This window comes from Eupeodes corollae, chromosome 1, assembly GCF_945859685.1.
Source record: "Eupeodes corollae chromosome 1, idEupCoro1.1, whole genome shotgun sequence".
Lineage (NCBI taxonomy): Eukaryota > Metazoa > Arthropoda > Insecta > Diptera > Syrphidae > Eupeodes > Eupeodes corollae.
In genome coordinates this window covers 145,327,831-145,347,528 of record NC_079147.1, presented here as the reverse complement: position 1 = coordinate 145,347,528, position 19,698 = coordinate 145,327,831, and the positions used below count along the sequence as shown (strand labels likewise).

Genomic DNA, 19,698 nt, shown 5'->3' with positions numbered 1-19,698 from the left:
GTTTTTTTTATAAACTGGTTGTGCAGCTTAAACATTTCGTTACACAGAACTTGATACTTTTCTAAAAATATTAAAAGCCCTTCTAATCCATAATATACAGTGTTTTTGTTTATTCTAAAATAAAGTTGGATAGCCTTACATTTATATACAATTTGTCATGACATTTTAAGGATAAGCTATAAAACCTTCACACAAATTTGACAATACATTTTTCAATTTGACATTTGGTTGTACTCAGTTGTATAGTGTGATGATTGGCCAGTTTATATTTTTAAAACCTCAGAGATTTTCAAATTCTGAGAAATATAAACAAAATGTTTATGATTTGATTTCTCAAGAATTCGCTATTGTACATTTCAAGAAGGATAAAAAGTCATTCAAATCTAACGTGATAGCCAGGTGATTTTTTATATTTCGTTTTCCTGGTATGTCAATTCGTCTGAAAAAAATTCTCAGAAATCTTAAAAAATAAACAGTGCAACGCAGATATAAAGGTGCTTTCCAACTTTTTCATGAATCTAGCTAGACTTTTCAAAAGGACAGTTTAACTTTTGCATTCCTTTTGTTTCTCCTCAAGCACCTTTTTTGTGTATTACATCGTAAACATGGCGTTAAGTGAGTGTTTACATCATAAGCGTCTTACCTGAAACGAAATGAAAATAAAATGGGGTTAGTTTAGTTATCTTTTATAAAATGAATGCACAAATTTAATAACAAATAATAAGGACTCCCCAATTTCATAAATTGCCATTTAAACGGAGTATGTTATGTGTAATGTTTGCAAATGGCGGCAAGTGTCAGTTCTAATTTGACTTTGTAAGATAAGTAAATTATTTCGAAATAACCGGTTTTATACATGAACTATAAAGCAAAAGTAGTAGTAGATCTGTTTTGTTGCTTTTGCAGCTCTAAAGGGCCTTGCACATAAGAGCGAACAACGAATGAACGATAGATGAACAAACGTGATTTTACATATTTCAAAAAGTCAATTTCAAAGAAAAACACATTTAAATTATTAGAAACCAATAGAATAATACATTTTGCATTTTGTTCTCTAAAACAACACAATTTTGTAAAAACAATTTGGTAGTAACGAATTGCAGTGTTGGTTGCTACGAACTGTCAAACTCTATTCGTGTTCCACATACCATCCACACTGCAACGAATAAATTGTTCGCGCTCAACTTAACCTCAAAATTATACCACTCTTGTTTCGTTTGTTGAAAAGGGTAATTATAAATTGACAATTCGTCGCTGTTTGCGAATCGAAATGAAGCTCATGTGAAAGAAAAGTCAAAATATGCGAACATCCACAGTTCGCAGTTTGTAGCTCATGTGCAAGATTCTTAAGTGTAAAACCTGTCAGATTCTTGAAAGGATGGGAAAATTCTCTCAGAGAGAGAACAACTTATCCCAAATTAAACAAACGCTTTTTACTTTTGTGCTTTAACGTCAGAATCAGCAAAGCGGTGTTTGAGCAATTAAATGCAAAATTCAAGGAGTATTTCACCAACACGCGTCCAGATAAGCATACCTCTGGACAAAAACATTTGGAACGATTTTTGTGGTTCACTGGCATAGTTGGCTTGTTGTTTCCGCTACTTGCCAGATCTCTTTGAACGATTTACATAATAACATAAGAAAGAAGAAAGAATGACAATATTTCTCAGCAACTAGAGCCCCTAAGTCATAAAAAATGATACGAGGGAGTTCTTTCCCAACAAATGGGTTTTCGAAGGCATCAGGTAAATTTATTAAGCAATCAAAGCCTTAAAAACTCAACTCTCGCTTTTAAAATACTTTTTTTTTCATTTTTAACTTTCCAATTTCTTACTGTCAATTGAAAGGTATAGTGATAGAAATAGATGTTCCTCATTTTGACAGTTTTTAAACACCCTACACTTCAAAAATTTTGCAAGTTTTAAAATGAAGGGGGTCTGTTGTACTCTCTTGTGAGATTAACAAACAGAAATATATGAAACGCTGTACGTATTTTCTGCTATTGTGAATCTCTCTGGAAATAATGACAGAAATGGAAAGTCCTCATATTGACAGTTTTGAAACACTTTACACTTCAAAAAATTTGCAAGTATTTAAATGGAGAGGAACTGTTGTACTCTCTTGTTAGATTAACGAACAGAAATTTGTGAAACGCTGTACGAATTTTCTGTTATCGTGAATCTATCTGGAAATACATTTGTCCTAAACAAACCTAATTCAATGACAGCACAATTTTACTGGACGTTTGACAGAAATCTTACATTGGAATTGTGTGAAATTGGAACACAAATCAGAGGTACAATGCTAACGAATCAGCTGTTAAGCACAATGATTTTCCGTCCTTTTTTTCTCAAATAAAATTCTTTGAGTGATTTCCTATCAATCAGTATGCAAGTCACATCAAAGGGAAACACATTTAAATATCTATTCCGGTTTAATTTCAATGATAGCTATAAAACCATCTCCTTTAAGATTACTGACTAAAATATTTTATATAATGTTAAAAAAAGCAATATTCGGAGTTAAATCAGAAGATTTTTCTTTAAAAGAAAATGAATTGTCTTATTTATATATTTCCTTCGACTTTTATTGGACCTATAATGAATAAAATGCACATCTTTACTATTATGGACATATACGTTTATAAAAGCAGTTTAAGCAACTAGTTTGCAAAGATTTAAGATTGTATTTATTCTAAATAAATTAAAATGATAATTATTCGAATAAATACTTAATTATTGCCGTCATTAATATCATCTAATTCAACAGAAAACTTAGAAATGACAGACAAGTGACAGAATTTATCATTTAGAACTGTTTAGAACACACTCTGACAGCTGATGTATGTTTATATGAATCACGCAAGGCGTGTGCTATGTACGTGAATTGAAATACTAATATTTCTTCACAGTTAATCCTCATGTCAGATTTAACTAATCTCACTAGATTGTTTTTAAGACAGGTCACTAGCCTACAGAAGGTGACAGTAACAGTAACAGGGCTTGACGTTAAGGTACATGCACCTATGTTTACCAACTCATTCTAAAAATAAAATTAATATACTTTTTTAGTTTGAGCGTTCAAAACAATTTCCGCAACAAAAAAAAATTCATAATCAACACTCTGTTTACTCATAAAATCACTTATGTGGAGCTTCAACTCGGCCATGAAATTTTATACGATTATTATAACAATCTACAATCGATAAGCGAAAAATATCCGTAAAAGTGCCATAGCTATGTACAATCAACACAACGACGACAACGACACGACATCGCATCGGCAGAAAGCATCAACTATTATATTTTCTCAAAACACTTCCCGACCCACCGCACCGCCACTGCTAAATCTTATTGGTGATGTTCTCGTACTCTTTTCATACGAGTATATACTCATAGTTAGTAGAAGCTTCCTCATTGTTGAGTCGATGATCATCATCGTCGTCGTGCGTCACTTCGTGCTTTGTTCTTAAGCGAAATAATAGTACGTATAGCCGCTTATTGAAAATAAATAAACTTATAGTAAGACGATGTCAGCTTGAATAAGTAGTGTGTAATAAATTCACATTGTTATTGTATGGTTTCGATTTCATTTAATAAATGTATACGAAGAAGAGTATAGAACAACAGCGACTAAAAAAGAAAAATATATTCGAACTTATACTTGTTTTTGCCATTTTAGTAAACTATACACGGTATTATTAACTATTGAAGAATTCGCAGTTATTGTAAATGTCTGTCTCTCTGAATTTGTTGACCTCTGAGTGGAAGACCCTGGCTTATCTTTATATGGAGTTATTGCATTCGTTGACAATTGCATATATGAAATCGAATTCCTGGATCTTTGTTTTTCTTTGTCAATTTATTTTCAGGAAAAGTTCTTTTTTCCTTGAAGCTCGGATAGCATTTACTAACACTCTTCAATTTATAGCATTTTGTAAAGATCAACGAGCTGTTTTTTTTAATATTAATTATGTTATAATTAAGTTTATTTCTGAGCTTAGCATTCATTGGACTATTATTATTAGACACTTCAAATGACAGCTGAGTTTGACAGTTGTCAAATTGTAGCGCCAACAACTTGAAACAGTGACATTAATGATACTCGTACTATGTTACAATTGGCGTTTTTATTTTTTAGTTCAGAGCAGAGCTCGAACTGTCAAAAAAATAATTGTTTTTCTTTTTGAGCTCTGATTGTTCAGAGCTTCAAATTCGTGTTTCTTTTTTAGTTCTGAACATGTTCAATTTGATATTTGAAAGCCGGTAAATTAAAAAAATCATCGTCAAAACAATAAAAATGGCGGATAATTTAGAAAAAACTAATTGCATAAAGCATTTTTATTAATCAAATAAATATAGCATTTTTATTAATCAAATTTATTTCAGGCTTCAAATGGACCAGTTCTATGACTGTTTTTTAATTAATTTAATTAAAAAAATTTGAACGCCTTCAAACGGGCGACATTTTAAATCATGACAGTTTAGTGCTCAAGTTGTTTAATAATTAAATCAGACAGCTCTGAACATACTCTGCTCAGAACTCTACTCTGTTCGCTCAGACTCTGTTCAGTGCTCAGCTCTGAACTAAAAAAGAAAAACGCCAAATGGATCCAGTTCAAGTTAAATTTTATTTTTGAATTAAAGAATAATCTTAAAAGATTACAATCAATTAATAAGTTGGAAATGCCAGCCAAAAATGAAAAATGGTATTTTCTTTAAACGCAACTAACTTCACACCTATTTACAAATGTCAAAATGTGAATGTCGGAAAAGTTTTAAGTTTAAATTTGATTTGCATTCGGTTCAGTACAATGTTTTTTCATTGCGATTACTTTCTTGAAAGCGAAGATGAATCTGAATCTGAAGGAGAAATGCGTGTGACAAGGGCGCTCTTAAGAGATTCATCCGACCCAATGAGCCTTTCAAGTTCCACGTAAGTAAATGAAAATCCTTTTGTTCATGCTATATTAAGGTAAATTCCTGAAATATTTTCAAGGTTCAAGCAACTTTTTCGTCTGAACAAGTAAGCGTTCAAATATGTATTGAATGAGATTGATCCACACCTTCCAAGTTTTAATTCTACATATATACCAAATGTATTGAAGTTATTTGCAACACTTCGGTTTCTGGCAGAGGTTACCGGATAGGATTTCCAACCAACAAATAGGATACAACCAACTTTATCAGTCACTCAAGCAAAAATATTGCCAATAATGGAAAATATTCTGTGCCCAAAATTTATATCATTTGCAATGACGGAAGACGAAAAAACTGCATATAAACAACATTTTTATGAAAAATATACTTTCCCTGGCATTATCAGGTGTGTAGATGGTTCGCACATGAAAATTATAAGACCAGTATTAATTGAGCACCTTTACTTGAATAGAAAAGGTGACCATAGTATAAATGCAATGATCATAAGAACCCCCCACTTTAATTGATACATTTTTCCAAAAGCATTCTTTTCTATTATAATCACTTATCAGACAATTTTTTCTGTGCCGCTGAGATGGACCAACCTTCTGTTGTTTTTTCTGGAGGACCACACGCGTTTAATTTAGCAGCTAAGTTATTCCAAAGATTTTTGGTTTTGGATTTAGCTTGGCTCGTCGGCAAATAGTTTTTAGCAATATTTGGAATACTTTCTATGAAATCTACCATCAAGTCTATTTTTTTAGCATTCGTTGTAGGCCTAAATATTAGAAATATCTTATTTTTATGTTTTCACCATTATATTTATTATTTTATTTAACTTACATTTTTTCTCCCTCATCAAAATGAAAGCCAAACCAAAACACAATAATGTTTGACACTTGACAGTAACCTGCCAAAACAAAAGCTGAACGAGAGCTTGAAGGCACTTGTAAATGAAAATACGAGTATCGTTTTTTTACGATTCTCGTTTCACGTAATCGCAATTTCACACATACTCCGTATTAAAAACGATTATCGTTTTACATAATAACCCACCCTCAAATTTTTTCCAGGGGAAGTAAATCAAGTTCCTTATCTTAAAAAGGTTTATCTGCTACAATACGTTCTTCGATAGCAAGGTCAGATGTTATCTACATGACGTTTCATTTGTTCACACCTTTTTTGATTCTGAAAATCTGAAGTTTGGTTTGATTGTTTTAAAGAATATTTTTTTTGACGTGGTGTTTTCAAGAAAAAAAAAGACGCATATACATAATTCAATGTTATGACCGATATTTATCTTTATAATAAAGATAAGGACTTGCAATTATGTCTATGTGGCAACCGAACGCGGTTGTCATCTTGAGCGTATTTGCGTAGAAAATGGACTTAACATAACCCTACAAAAAAAAATTGCAGTGAAAAAAAGCAAAAAATGACAACTGTCAAGTTTGACGTTAAATATATTAAAGCATATGAGTGCTTGAATGCGTTTGTTTTACAATTTCATATCAAATCTAAAAAAAAATTTGGCAATTTTCTGAGTGAGAAATTATTGTTTATATTTGTGACAATACTGAAATCTATGAGATCTTAGAAATATAAACTGATAAAATATCTTTTCTTTTCGGAATCAGATAAGAGCTGTCACTTTTTGTTTTCAAACAAAAATTAAGTTGTCAAATAAAAACGAAATACATAAAACAACAAGTTATTTATTTCGATTCAATGTCCGTATAAATTGAAGTTAGTTAAAATTCCTCAAATTGTGTTTTATGTATCGATGTCTATGAAGCTTTGTAATTAGTTGATTAAAATTATGAAAAATGAATGTCAAAAATGCCAACTATAGCTTTGAATAATACATTTTTTATGGAATATGGACAAATTTTGTGCTACTAACTTAATAAATTATGTAAGCTAGGTAACTATTTGAGATAAAACAACAAAAGGTACAAATTTGTCGAATGGTTAAAGGCACTGCATTGCATTTTATGTATATTAGTTTATTTTTCTGGCGCTGAGTGTATTTACCATGCAGTATAAATGATGCAATAAATTTACAATTTGCAATCGAGTTATTCAATAAATAACTGTTCGAAAGCACTAATTGTCAATTATTATTGGCAAAACACTTGGAAAAAATACTAACGTCTACAGGGTGTCCCACAGTTGTCATTTCATCTGTCAATTCTACAATTTAAAATAAATTAACTTCCAGAGAATAAGTGTACAGAAGCTGAACTACTTCAATTTTGTTATTTAACTATGTACTTGATATAAGCCGATGAATATATTAAACATTAAAGAAATGTTTAAACAATGTTCAATGACTTTTACATGTCTTTTTATGCCTCTTTAAATTATAGTTAGCAAAAGTTTATACTAAAGACAAAAAAAACATACACATTTATATACACATTTATAGACAAAATGTGATCAGTGTCGTTGACTCATTTAATTTGCTGATTTGTATAATGTAGAAACGACACCTACATTTATGTATTTCTAAAACAAACATTTTATTTATTGGAGTTCTACTTTAACGTTCAGTGTAACTCTACCACAAACATTACAGCAAACTGAACGAGCCTAAAACTCATTTTTGTATGTGACAGTTTCTGTCATTGATAAATTCAACTTCTTCGTATAGTGAAACAGTGTTTTTCCATTTGCTTTTAGATGTACAAAAATGTAAATATTATACATTAATTATATTTTACAATAATAATTGTAAGTAGATAAATATTTGCATTGTTGTGCTTGTTAATTAAATAATTTAAACTTGTTTCATTTGCTAGATTAGGAGTCATAATCATTTAAAGTTGTATTTACTTGTAACTTTTTACTTACAAATTATGTACACAGGTATTTTATGTGCATATTTTATATACGGCCATATAAATTATAAATTGATGTGCAAATTCTTGTCTGGTTATAGTTGTTGATGCAAGTTGAATAATATGTGTTTTGGACCCTTCAATTAGATTCATAATGAGTTCTAAAAACAACTATTTTTAATGTACACAAAGGCTTTCCAAAGAAAAGGGCTTAGCACAATATCCTTTTCAGGAAATTGCCCTTCTCCTCAATAACTTTACCAATTTTATTGTTTCAAGTAAGTATTAATTTGCCAACCTGTTCCATATTCTAAAATTATTATAAAGAATCATGTTATTGATACTTTAAGTTTTCATTGCAAATATTTCATTTCCCTTAGGTAACATGGTTTACGGAAATTTAAGTCTACAATTATAAATTTTGTAGAATTTGAGTCCTTTGGGTCTTAAAAAAGGAAAAGAGTTTGAATCTCCACTAACTCTAGCAAAAGCCCTGCACAAAATTTCCCACAGACTAATACTCTTTCCGCTTTGAAACTGATTTTGTTGGTTTTCTTTTTACCTAGAGAGGTGAATATACAATGTTGGATTCAGATACACTCGCTCCTGTCCTTGCCTTTCTACCTCTGGCGTACCACAAGGTAATCACTTAGGTCCTCTTAATTTATACTCACCAACAATAATATGAAGTTGATTTCTAAATTTCCATATTGATTCTGACTTTATTCGACTTAACCTCAAAAAATTCTCACTTTGGTGTAAACAAAACTGCTTAAATCTAATATGCACTTCTTGCTTAAGACATCGTCTCTAAGACTCTTCCTTTGATCAGCCTCATCCTTAGCTATAAATTACTTCATTTTTAAGTTGAATTAAGTGTATGGCTTGAATTAATGAGGTGTTGACTTCCCCAAAATACGAACTATTACTGCAACATGTACACCATCTTTTGAGCGAATTTGACCTACTAAAACGTGTTCTTGAAGCGTATATCGTTCCATTTTTAGTAATGGCGTAGTTTTTACTTGTTAAATGTCAAAGGATGACAGCTTCAACAGTGACAGCGGCATTTCACGAAGGATTTTCCTTTGGCATCCTTAGTTGATTCTGCATTCGTTTTTAGTAAAGGTGTTAGTACTTTCTTACATGACATTAATTCATTCTGGATAAAATTTCTCTTTTCTTTTTGGTACCTATGCTCTTTCCATTTTAGCTTTAAGTCAGTTCAAGGTATTTAACAGTATTGGAGTAAGGTAGCGCTGCACTGTTTATAGAAACTAGAATATTTTGTATGCTTTTGTTTGTAAAATTTATATGTGTCAATTAGGTTTCATTTAATTTGATACTTAATTTTTACCGATTGCATTTTGCAATTTTTGTGTATCCTTTGTAAAGGATTATTCAATCATTCGCTATTGCGAAGTCCGAACGTCATTCGCACAAATTCGTAAAGTCCGAAAGGAGTTTTTATTGCAGTTTTTGGGATGTCCTCGGGTGCCATAGGTATCTGGTGGTACGCTCGAGCCAAATATAGGCGAGAAAATAGTGATTTATTTGGCAGCATCAGCTGGAAATCTGTGAGACTCGGCAGAGGGTACCTATCGGGAAGCGTAACTGCATTTAGACGCCTGTAGTCACCACAGGGCTGAATTGTTCCGTCTTTCTTTGGAACAATGTGTAACGGACAAATACCCTCTTCTCACTCTGCGTTGAGACTCTGCTGGACTCTGGAATCGGTCTTGTATTGCAGAAAACTGGTGGGCCAACTGTTTCCAGATGATGACGAACTGCATGTTGTGGATTTTGGAGTGCACTAACTGGAAGTGATTGTAGGGAAGCGCTGAAGCAACTTCGTGTAGACGTCGGCGTGGTTGATTGCATTTAAAGAGGCTTCATCCGATGACGTAAGGAGATGAGAAGTGCTGCAATTCGAATCTTATTCGTTGAGTCTACGGCCATGAATATCTACGAGTAGACGGAAGAAACTAAGGATGTATGGTCCCAAGATTGAGTGTGTAAAATTCCAGCGATAAATGCGTCCCGTGCCGAAGTCCAAGCCGAGTGTTGTCGTTTCAAAAGTCCTTATTTCGGTTCCATTAACAGCTCGCAGCATGATACTCGTAGGATCAGGCTGTAATCTTGTAGTGCCTTTGACGCATAACGTTGATATAGAGGCTATACTATCTTCAAGAAAAACGGTGGCCAGAAATGTTGCCATGTAAAAAGAGGCCATTTGACTTACTAGCAACTGTTGAAAATGCATGGTGGATTGCAGTTTTTGGCTTTCTCACCGTATCGGCGGACATTGGTTTGACATTGCCTATCTTATTCTGACTTCCGACTAGTGGTCTGGTAATTGGCCTTGGATTGCTCTTTGAGTTGTCTTTCTATCATGTTTAACCTGTGCAAGATGGTTTTCATACTGTTGCTGTCTGAACATGGAGTTGACACGGTTGGTGGTAATGCTGCGATCGTCTTAGGTGATGATGAATGGCTCATGATTTTGTCAGCCACCTCCGCAAGCGAGTTAAGGTCATTAGTAACGGATGAAAGTATCGCCCTTACATGTGAAGGTAAAGGTGACGAACTTATGACTTTGATTACTGCGTCTGGGGTGTCTGAAGTGCCTGAGAGGTTGAGAATTTGCCGAAAAAGTTGAGGGGGCTGTGAGGCGCTACATTCGTTTTTCCTCATTTTCTGCATACACCTTGATGAGTCATTCCTTAATCTTAGTGTACTTGTTGGCAGCTGGCGGAGTGAGAAGAATGTCCGAAATTCCCTCGAGATTAGCGACAACGTACTGGAATTTTGTTTCATCATTTTTCTTTGAAGGCGAAAGTATTGCTTCCAGCTGAGCAAGCCAGAGAGATGACCTCTCACGCCAAAAATTGGGGCAATCGTGCAGCAACGAAGAGTCCAGAGATGTTCATTGAAATTGGGTCCGTACGTGTAGTTTTGTCATCGCCGACGCCCGTGTCGTCACCCACCATGCTTTATTTGTTCAACGTTGTAACGTGAATGAAGAATCTTCTCAAAACAAGATTTCAGTTTTTCGTAGTAAGGTTACAATGTAGTTGTCCAAGTGCCATACCTTGTTTAAGGCTTTAGCATCATGTTGAAGTGCATTTTCACCAGCATCTGTAGTTTCATGTACTTGGTTTTTCGTGTAATTTATTTCTAGATCCAAACAGACATTCCTTCATTTGTCTTTGTCTATTATTTTTCTAAGACTTTTCTGTAAGCGATATTGATCGTTTGGATTAAACAATGACATCTACCATTTTCAATGATGTGGTACATATCCTAATGCTTGCAAGGCATTCTTATATTATAAATCGACGTTTTATGATAAAGCTATTCAGAGCATTTCTTCCAAAACCTGAGCAGTGAAGAGATGGTAATCAGGTCAGTTTTTATTAAATAGCTTATGTTGACTCATGCTTCTTACTTCTTTGAGCGTGACAAAAATAATTTCATGTGCATAGTTCTTATAAAACAACTGTAAAAGATTTGTAGCCGTATTTGCTTTGAATTATTTAAAAAATAAGCGAGAAGTTCAAGATCAGCTTTTTCCGGGTTTACCATCTATTTTTGATTTAAATAGTAATAACAAAGCACCTGTCCTCAGGCTTTTCACAAATCTTTTCAGTGAATCATTTTTGAACTCACTGATTCCTTTTTTGTTAGTTTATTTTTAAGAAGGTTAAAGACTTATCAACTTGAAACCTCGTTAGTTGCCATTTAATTCGAGCTTTCCTTCTTTTTTTAATCAGCTTCTTTATTTTCACTTTCTTTCGCAGCCTGTTGTGTTGCATATGAGCAATAAATTGTTGAACTACATTATCAATTTTTTGAATTTTTCTCTTTCAATATATCTAGCGGGGAAACATTTTCAATTCAAATGCTTTTTGATCTCCATATACATAAGTTAAACAAAAAACAAATACATTTCAAGCTTCTTTGAACTCCAGTAAAAAGGTATTAAAATTCAATGAAAAACTAAGTTAAATAAATCATAAAAATGTTGTTATGAAATAAAAACCTTTGAAAATTCAATTTCCGTATTTTTGTCTATAATATAATTTGTTTAAACTAAGAGCACATTAATTTCATAAACAAATAGATCAATTTTTATTTTCTACTCAAGTTTGTCTGTTAAATATTTATGCAGTAGTTTTATAACTCTTGCCTTGAAAATTATGGTGTTGACATATAATTTTAACTAAAAATAACAATTTTGGGTAAACCTCTTAACCGTCGATAAGCATAGACAGATAAGTTCGCTGAAAAAAAGAAAAACTATAATACAAATAGTGTAAACCCTGCAGCACATGTGAGACTATGAAAATACATGTTTAAAATTTGATAAATATAATAAATAGTTAAAAAAAAACAATAATAATAAGCACGCGTAGTAAAAACTTAAAATTTACATATTCATTTCCATACGTCCAGAACTATGCATCGAAACCAAAGAAAACAAATAAAAAATAATATTCGATTACACGCGTGAGACACGCGCAAAGTTTTTAAATTTTTCAATCGTTTATTTTCAAGGTCACACTTTCCGAGAAATATTCATAGCAACTTTTTTTAGTTTTTGTTTTTATTTTTAAAGTTTTTTTTTATAATTTTAAATTTATTCAACGTTATTGACCTAGCAACATTTAACAGACTGTAGAAGAGAACTTACAGAATATTGAACATAGTTAATTAAAAACAGAATTCATTAGACTTTCACAACATCAATAATAATATTTAGTTATCAATTAGGAAATCTCAAATTTAAATTTAAATTTACATTAATAAATTTACGTAGTGCGTTAAGTACGTAAGTGTTATTATTCAGTCATAAATCAGTTATTTTTTGCAATACGTGCACGTTACACTTTTTCCTGTAGATTACTTTGGGTATATACAGACCGTTGTCTCAACCAACATGCATTTCCAGCTAACTCCGTCTTTAGCCAACTGTCTTCAATTTCGCAAAGTCACGTTTGTTGAAGTCCCCTCCCTCCTTCGTGCGCCATCTGTGTCGCGGTTTTCCTCTACTTCCATATTAGATTCAAAGACTTTTCGGGCTGAAGCGTTGATGTCCAATAGATCTTAACGACCCAGCCGTTTTAGCCGTTGCACTTTTTATCGAGACCAGTGTAGACAGGTTTTTCTCAAAGCCCACCTCTGTCTATCAACTCCTACTCTCACCTCCCCGCGGTGAAAATCGGGTGCCTAGTACCTCAACTGGAGATTGGGTTCTAACCCCAGTGGAAAGTTGTTGGGGGCAGCAAACGAGAGGGGGTTAGAGATGTTTCCACTAAGGCACCTCTCCTTATCCAGACGGCAGCGGATGAATTCTCGAGATGGAATCAACGGTGGCGTCTATAGTTCCAGTAAGGTTTAACTACTTAAACACCCTATAGGGCTTCTTCGACTTATTCGGAGCCCAGGCCTGTAAGGAGCGGTTTATCCGGCTCCCCTTCCTTGGAGTTATGCTAAGGATCTGGCCCTCCAGGTTGGGAGTTGTGCCGTCGGGGTGACTTCCTGGCCACGTAAAAAATACCTTTAGTTTCGAACCACCAACGGATTCATTGTTAACAGCCCACGCAAACGTAAGGACAACGAACTTTCTGTACGTGAAATGCTAGGTCCCTTAACAGACCACGTGCAGCCGTACAACTAGCGGAAGCCCTAAATTGCTGCAAGGCAGATATTACCGCCATCCAAGAAGTGCGGTGAGATGGACCGGGCAAACGCAAACTAAAACGACTGCTACCGAAAACAAAGACAGCGTCTATTTGGGTGTGGATTTGTTGTTAGAACTAGACTCAGGCAAAAAGTATTGAGTTTCAACAGTGTGAGCGGGGGCATCACGACAATCCGCATCAAGGCTAAATTCGCCAACATAATCCTAATATTCGCGCATGCCCCAACAGAATAGAAAGATGAAGACACCAAAGACATATTCTTCGAGCTCTTGGACAAGACATATTACATTAAAATTGTCTTAGGAGATTTTAATGCCAAGCTAGGAAGAGAAGACATCTTTGGTGGCATAATCGGGAGAAACAGCCTGCACGACACCACCTCCGACAACGGATTCAGGCTGATCGATTTCGCTGCGGGACAAGACGTTCTGGTAGCTAGTACGCAGTTCACACATCTCAATATCCACAAGGGGACATGGAAATCGCATGATCAATCAACCGTCAACCAGATTGACCAAATTGCGATCGACGCACGACACTTCTCCAGTATACAGGATATGCGAACATTCCGAGGGGCCAACATTGATTCGGACAACTGCCTCGTTGTAGCCAAGGTACGGCTACGGATATCCCGATCCAAGCCAAAGAAGGAAGTACTGTGAGAAGACTTGACGTTAGACGGCTACAATCGCAAGAGAATGCCATGTCCTTTTCCTATCGAGTCTTTAATAACCTCTTAAGGAGTCCTATGCTGCCTGCATTAAGCATTGAAAACCAGTGGCAACATTGCCTTGCAGCCATCAGAGATGCCGCCTCTGAAGTGCTAGGTTTCACACGGCTCACGCAGCGAAGCAAGAGGCATACAAAACGGCGCTGCACAAAAGGACTAGAGCTGCTCGCAAGCTCTACGAGCAGAAAAGGAGAGAGGAACACCGGCTTCTTGGATGGAAAAAAAAAGAGAGCATGAGAAGCGCGCGATCGAAGAGATAGAGGGATGTCACAACAGGAATTAGGTTCGTAAATTTTACCAAAAGGTAAAAAAAACCCTCCCAAAGTTACAAGCCACGAACCGAAACCTGGAAGGACGATCAGGGGAACATCGTAGTGGAACCAGTCTATGTTGAGAATATGGAAAGACCTCTTTTCCAAATTATATAACGGCGATGACGAACCGAATTCCGCTGTAAGGGAGATAGAACCACTCAACCTCGCAGATCAACAATTCCGTTACCCGACCTTGACGAAGTGAAGATAGCTATATCTAAGCTTAAGTCAAACAAAGCTGCTGGAGCTGACGGCATCGCTGCCGAACTATTCAAAGCAGCAGGTGATGACTTGGTTGGGAGCATGCACCAACTCATCTGCAAAATATGGTCGGAAGAAAGCATGCCCGATGAGTGGAGTCTCAGCATAGTGTACATAAGAAAGGATACCCTCTAAACTGCGCCAACTACAGAGGCATCAGTCTCCTTAATATTGCATATAAGATCCTTTCTGCCGTATTATGTGAATGTCTAAAGCCGTTCGTCAACAACCTGATAGGTCCTTATCAGTGTGGCTTCAGACCAGGAAGGTTCACTATCGACCAAATATTCACACTACGGCAGATCTTGGAAAAAACCCAGGAACTTCAAATGTCTAGTTTTGGCATCCCTTTCAAACTTATTCGATTGTGCAGAATGACGATGGAGAATGCACGCTTCTCTATCAAGGTCGGAAAAGATCTTACCGATGCATTTGATGTCAAAAAAGGTTTTAGAGAAAGCGATGCACTGTCATGGGACTTCTTCAACATCGTTCTGAAAAGAATTGTGCAACACTAGAGGCACCATCTTCCAAAGGTCCATCCAATTACTCGGATACGCAGATGATATTGAGATAATTGGAAGATCAAAGCGTGATGTCAGTGGAGCGTTTTTGAGCATTGCGACGGAGGCGAAGAAGATGGGTTTAGTGGTCAATAAGGGCAAGACCGAATATATGCTGTCATCAAAAAAAGACATTGAACAACGACGTCTTGGACAAAACGTCACCATGGACAGCTATAACTTTGAGGTAGTTAGGGACTTTCTCTACCTAAGCACCGCTATTAACACAGACAACGACACCAGCGCTAAAATCAAACGAAGAATAACTCTTGCAAATCGCTGCTTCTTTGGACTTAGAAGGCAATTGAGAAGTAAAGTCCTATCTTGAGCATATAAAATCATCATCTATAAGACACTCATCATCCCGGTTCTCAGTTATGGCGCTGAGGCCTGAACCCTGTGAAAGAAAAATGAGAGCGACTTAGGATGAGAGAGAAAAATTCTTCGGGTGATTTTTGGTCCCGTATGCATAGATGGAGAATAAGATATAACGACTAACTGCACGGGCAGAATTAAAGTCAAACAGCTTAGATGGCTGGGTCATGTAGAGCGGATGGACATCAACGCTCTTGCCCGGAAGGTCTTCGAATCCAATCCCGAGGGGCGGCGCAGTAGAGGAAGACCACGTCTCAGGTGGGTGAAGACCTCAACCAACTTGGCGTGCGAAACTGGAGACAGCTAGCTAAGAACCGAGCTGGCTGAAGACGCATGTTGGTTGAGACCCTGGTCCGCCACGGACTGAAGCGCCACCTTAAGTGAGTAAGTAAGTAAATGTCGCTTTACAGCCTATATAGTTCGTTATTGTAACTTCTCCGCAACTCTATACTTTGCAGACGGGATCAACCAACACTCGAAGAATTTTTCTCGCTTACACATGGAACATGGATTTTAAAGAGTTATTCTTCATTAGATTCCAGCGCTTATTTCGTTGACGGAATTTATAGCCGTGCCTAGTTAAAGCTGTCCATGTGAGGTTTTGTCAAATAAGTCACCCTTTAATGTTTTTTATTGATTACAGCATATAATTGGTCTTTTCCACACTGGCCACTATACCCATCTTCTCTAGTTCCCTCGCAATGTTCAAGCTTTGATCTTCCAACTATATCAATATCATTGGAATATCCGAAAGACGTTTGAAAGATTATGCCTAAAGGGTTTACGATTGAGTTTTGCACAATTTTGTCCAGAACGATGTTGAAAAGGTGACATAAAAGTGCTACCTTGATGGAGCACTTGCCTTCTCCGTCGTCATTCTACACAAACAGACAAGTTTGCAAGGGATGCTAAAACTAGACATTGGTCTGTAAAATTCTTCTCTATAGTTACTGTCAATAGCGGCCTTGAACTCGATAAATAAATGCGCACGGACAACGGACACAACACAGAGGGGACCTTCCCCAACGAAAGTTCACTGACTTATCTTTTATTTTATATATTTATCTGAAGTATCATACTGATGTGGACCTAAAAGGTTATTGTCAAACGGCTTCATACGCTCAAATAATTTCACAGAAAGGATCTTATAAGTGATGTTCAGGAGGCTGATGCCTCTGTAGTTCGCGCAAGTCATAGGGTCTCACAATTGGACAAACTATGCTGAGATTCCACTCAGGGGCATACTTTCTTCCGACTATATTTTGCAGATGAGTTGGTGCATACTTTTGCCTGCTGCTTTAAATAATTCAGCAGCTGCTTTGCCGTCATCTCCACAAGCTTTGTTGGGCTTCAGGTGAGATTAAGCTATCTTTAATTCACCTAATTTGCTAGTGATGGACCGAATTGTGTTCTTAAGTTTAGAAATTAAGATCCATCAGAAACATAAACAAAATGTCTCAGTTTTAAGAATAGAATTTATGTTTTAATGATAAAAATTGATTACCTAGTCGCATGGAACATGATTGGAATTTTTTTGTCTGGAACACGATTTTCAAAGCAAACAAAAAATACCACTTGATTCATTTTCAGAAGAAGAAGCAGAGTTGATGATTCTACCAATTTTATAGAAATATGGCTTGAGTTATTCATTAGGTAGTAAAATAAGCTTTTTCATTGCCAAAATAAGAAACATTTAAAAAAAAATTATTCGTGAAGAATTGCAATCCAAATGTAACGAAATGTCAAAAACAATTCGCGTTCCACATTTGATCCACATTAAAACAAATAAAATGTCCACGCGCTTAACCTACAAATTTTATTCTAGTCTTTGTTGTGCATCTATTATGACATATAATAATAAATCATATAAAAGAAATGTCATAATGGACAAATATTCTCATGTGAATAGCTTTACATCTGCCTCAAAGTCCAGATAAACAGATTTATTTTTAAATCAAAAATAAATCAATTTATTTTGACTCATGAAATGCAAAAACATGGGAAATTTTGTTTGTTTTGCACATGTACATGAAAAAAATTTGTTTAATTTAACCCATATAAAACCCCATTAAAATATAAACTTCCCAAATGTAAATCGTTACAATTTCTTTATAGTTCTCACTTGTCAAATGTCACAAAATACAAATTCAAAGTGACAACAACCAACAGTGAAATTTGACACTTGGCTAAATAAAGACAAACACACCCTGTATCCTTTCATTAAACTTTGTTTACACTTAAAATTAATTTGAATTTATCGTAAAAAACCATCGAGAACGAAGTTTGGATATCAAACTGGTTATTACACCCGATTAATAGGTATAATCAGTTAAATGGTTGTATGAAGGTATTTTTATTTATTTTATTTCTATCTTATCAGAAAATTGAACAAATATTACATAATAATAAATTTACAAAAAAATATCTACAACATTCGTTCTAAATTTTTTTAATATCTTTGTATTCTTCAAAACCAAAAGTATAGACAAATGTGTATTGGATTTCTAATGTTTGTCAAGTGGTTTTTGTGGTTATGACATTTAAGAGAACAAAATTGATTTTCTCTACCACACCGCAACAACAACAGCTGTCAAAACATAACAAACAAAACCATAAAAAAAAAAAACAGATTGATTCATCCCATAACCTCAAAGTCTTAATTAAATTAGTTGATTTTTAAGTGAATGTTATTTTATTCCTTCGATAAGTTATAGAGAAAAAAGTAAACATACATTCTGAAGGCTTTAAAAAAAAAACAAGAGTTTATAGCATGAGTAACATTTTATACCTAATTATTATAGGAACCAATTCGAATTTATTGTTTCATGTGAAAACCTTCAATATCGTTTAAGATGATAAAAAAAAGAAACGAAATGATACGGAAATCAAGGTCAAGTTGTAAAGTACAGTACAATACTTGATCTAATCTGTCAAATCATCAAAAAGAATTGAGTTTCTGAGATTTGTGTATGGCAAGTAATTATAGGAACCTCGAAAATTAATGTCAAATGCTTTTATTAGGTTTATGCAAAACCATTGTTTACTTCTTCATTTGAGCATACAAATTGCCATACTCACAAATGATAATCAGAAGGGGCAACGAACCACAACAAATGCCACCTCTCTTTTTTCGAGTTACACGCAAGAATTATTCGTACCTTTATTTTAACATTATTATAGCCATGGTAACTCAAAAAGTCAAACATGAATCCAAGAAAATAAAATATAAATACGAAAAAGTAAATTGCCCAAATGGATTTGTGGAGGTTGCCACTTTAACGTATGTTTGAACTTTTTGAAATATTGTTTTTGTTGTAAATGTGGTTGATTTTGTTTTTGAAACTGAACTTTACTGACGAAGACCTTAACCGCGGATGGCCTTTTGCGTTTTATGAGTAACTTTTTCTTTCATCTGGGTATAGGTAGCTTATATGTATGATGGATAAATTGGTATCAACAAAAACCTTGGCCTCGATGGTTATAGCCTGAGTCAGGGCAGAGATTTTTGTGTATGATTAATCCCGCACAACAATTAAAAGAGTACTTTGGGTTAAAATTGATAAAAGTTAAATAATAATAATAAAAAAGAACTTATTATACATGGCAGTGATCCCTTTTTTTGTAAAACAATATATAACGAATAAGGGAAAGGTTTAAAAGGAGTGTTCAAAAAGTGATAAAATATTTGATGTACAATAGTTTGCAAAAGTTTTTTAACATACCCACAATGACAGTTGTTATTGATTTTTCTTTTATTATATTGCCTTAATGTTCTTAAATCAAAGGATTTTGATTGAATTACATATATATAAAAAAAAGATGCAAAATTGGCAATAGCTGTCACACGAAACATCAAAGACAAATTCAATAAGTGTCATTATCCGTGTTTTTTTGGAAACGCCATCTGTAGGTCAGCAGAAATGTATATCAATGACAGCATCTGCAGTAGAATCACTGGATATAAAAAGTTAAGTGAAATTTTGACATACTT

The 19,698-nt window shown here is 34.7% G+C and overlaps 1 protein-coding gene and 1 long non-coding RNA gene across 3 annotated transcripts in view; both read right to left on the bottom strand.

Annotated features, from left to right (window-relative positions):
• The window catches only part of LOC129943378 (protein fem-1 homolog CG6966), a 115,862-nt gene that overhangs the window by 69,069 nt on the left and 27,095 nt on the right, over positions 1-19,698 (bottom strand). The window lies entirely within an intron of this gene.
• LOC129943379 (uncharacterized) lies at positions 90-3,635 on the bottom strand. The gene is made up of 2 exons (XR_008781229.1): positions 3,064-3,635; positions 90-643 (listed from the first exon to the last, which is right to left on the bottom strand). It is a non-coding gene; the product is annotated as an uncharacterized LOC129943379 (long non-coding RNA).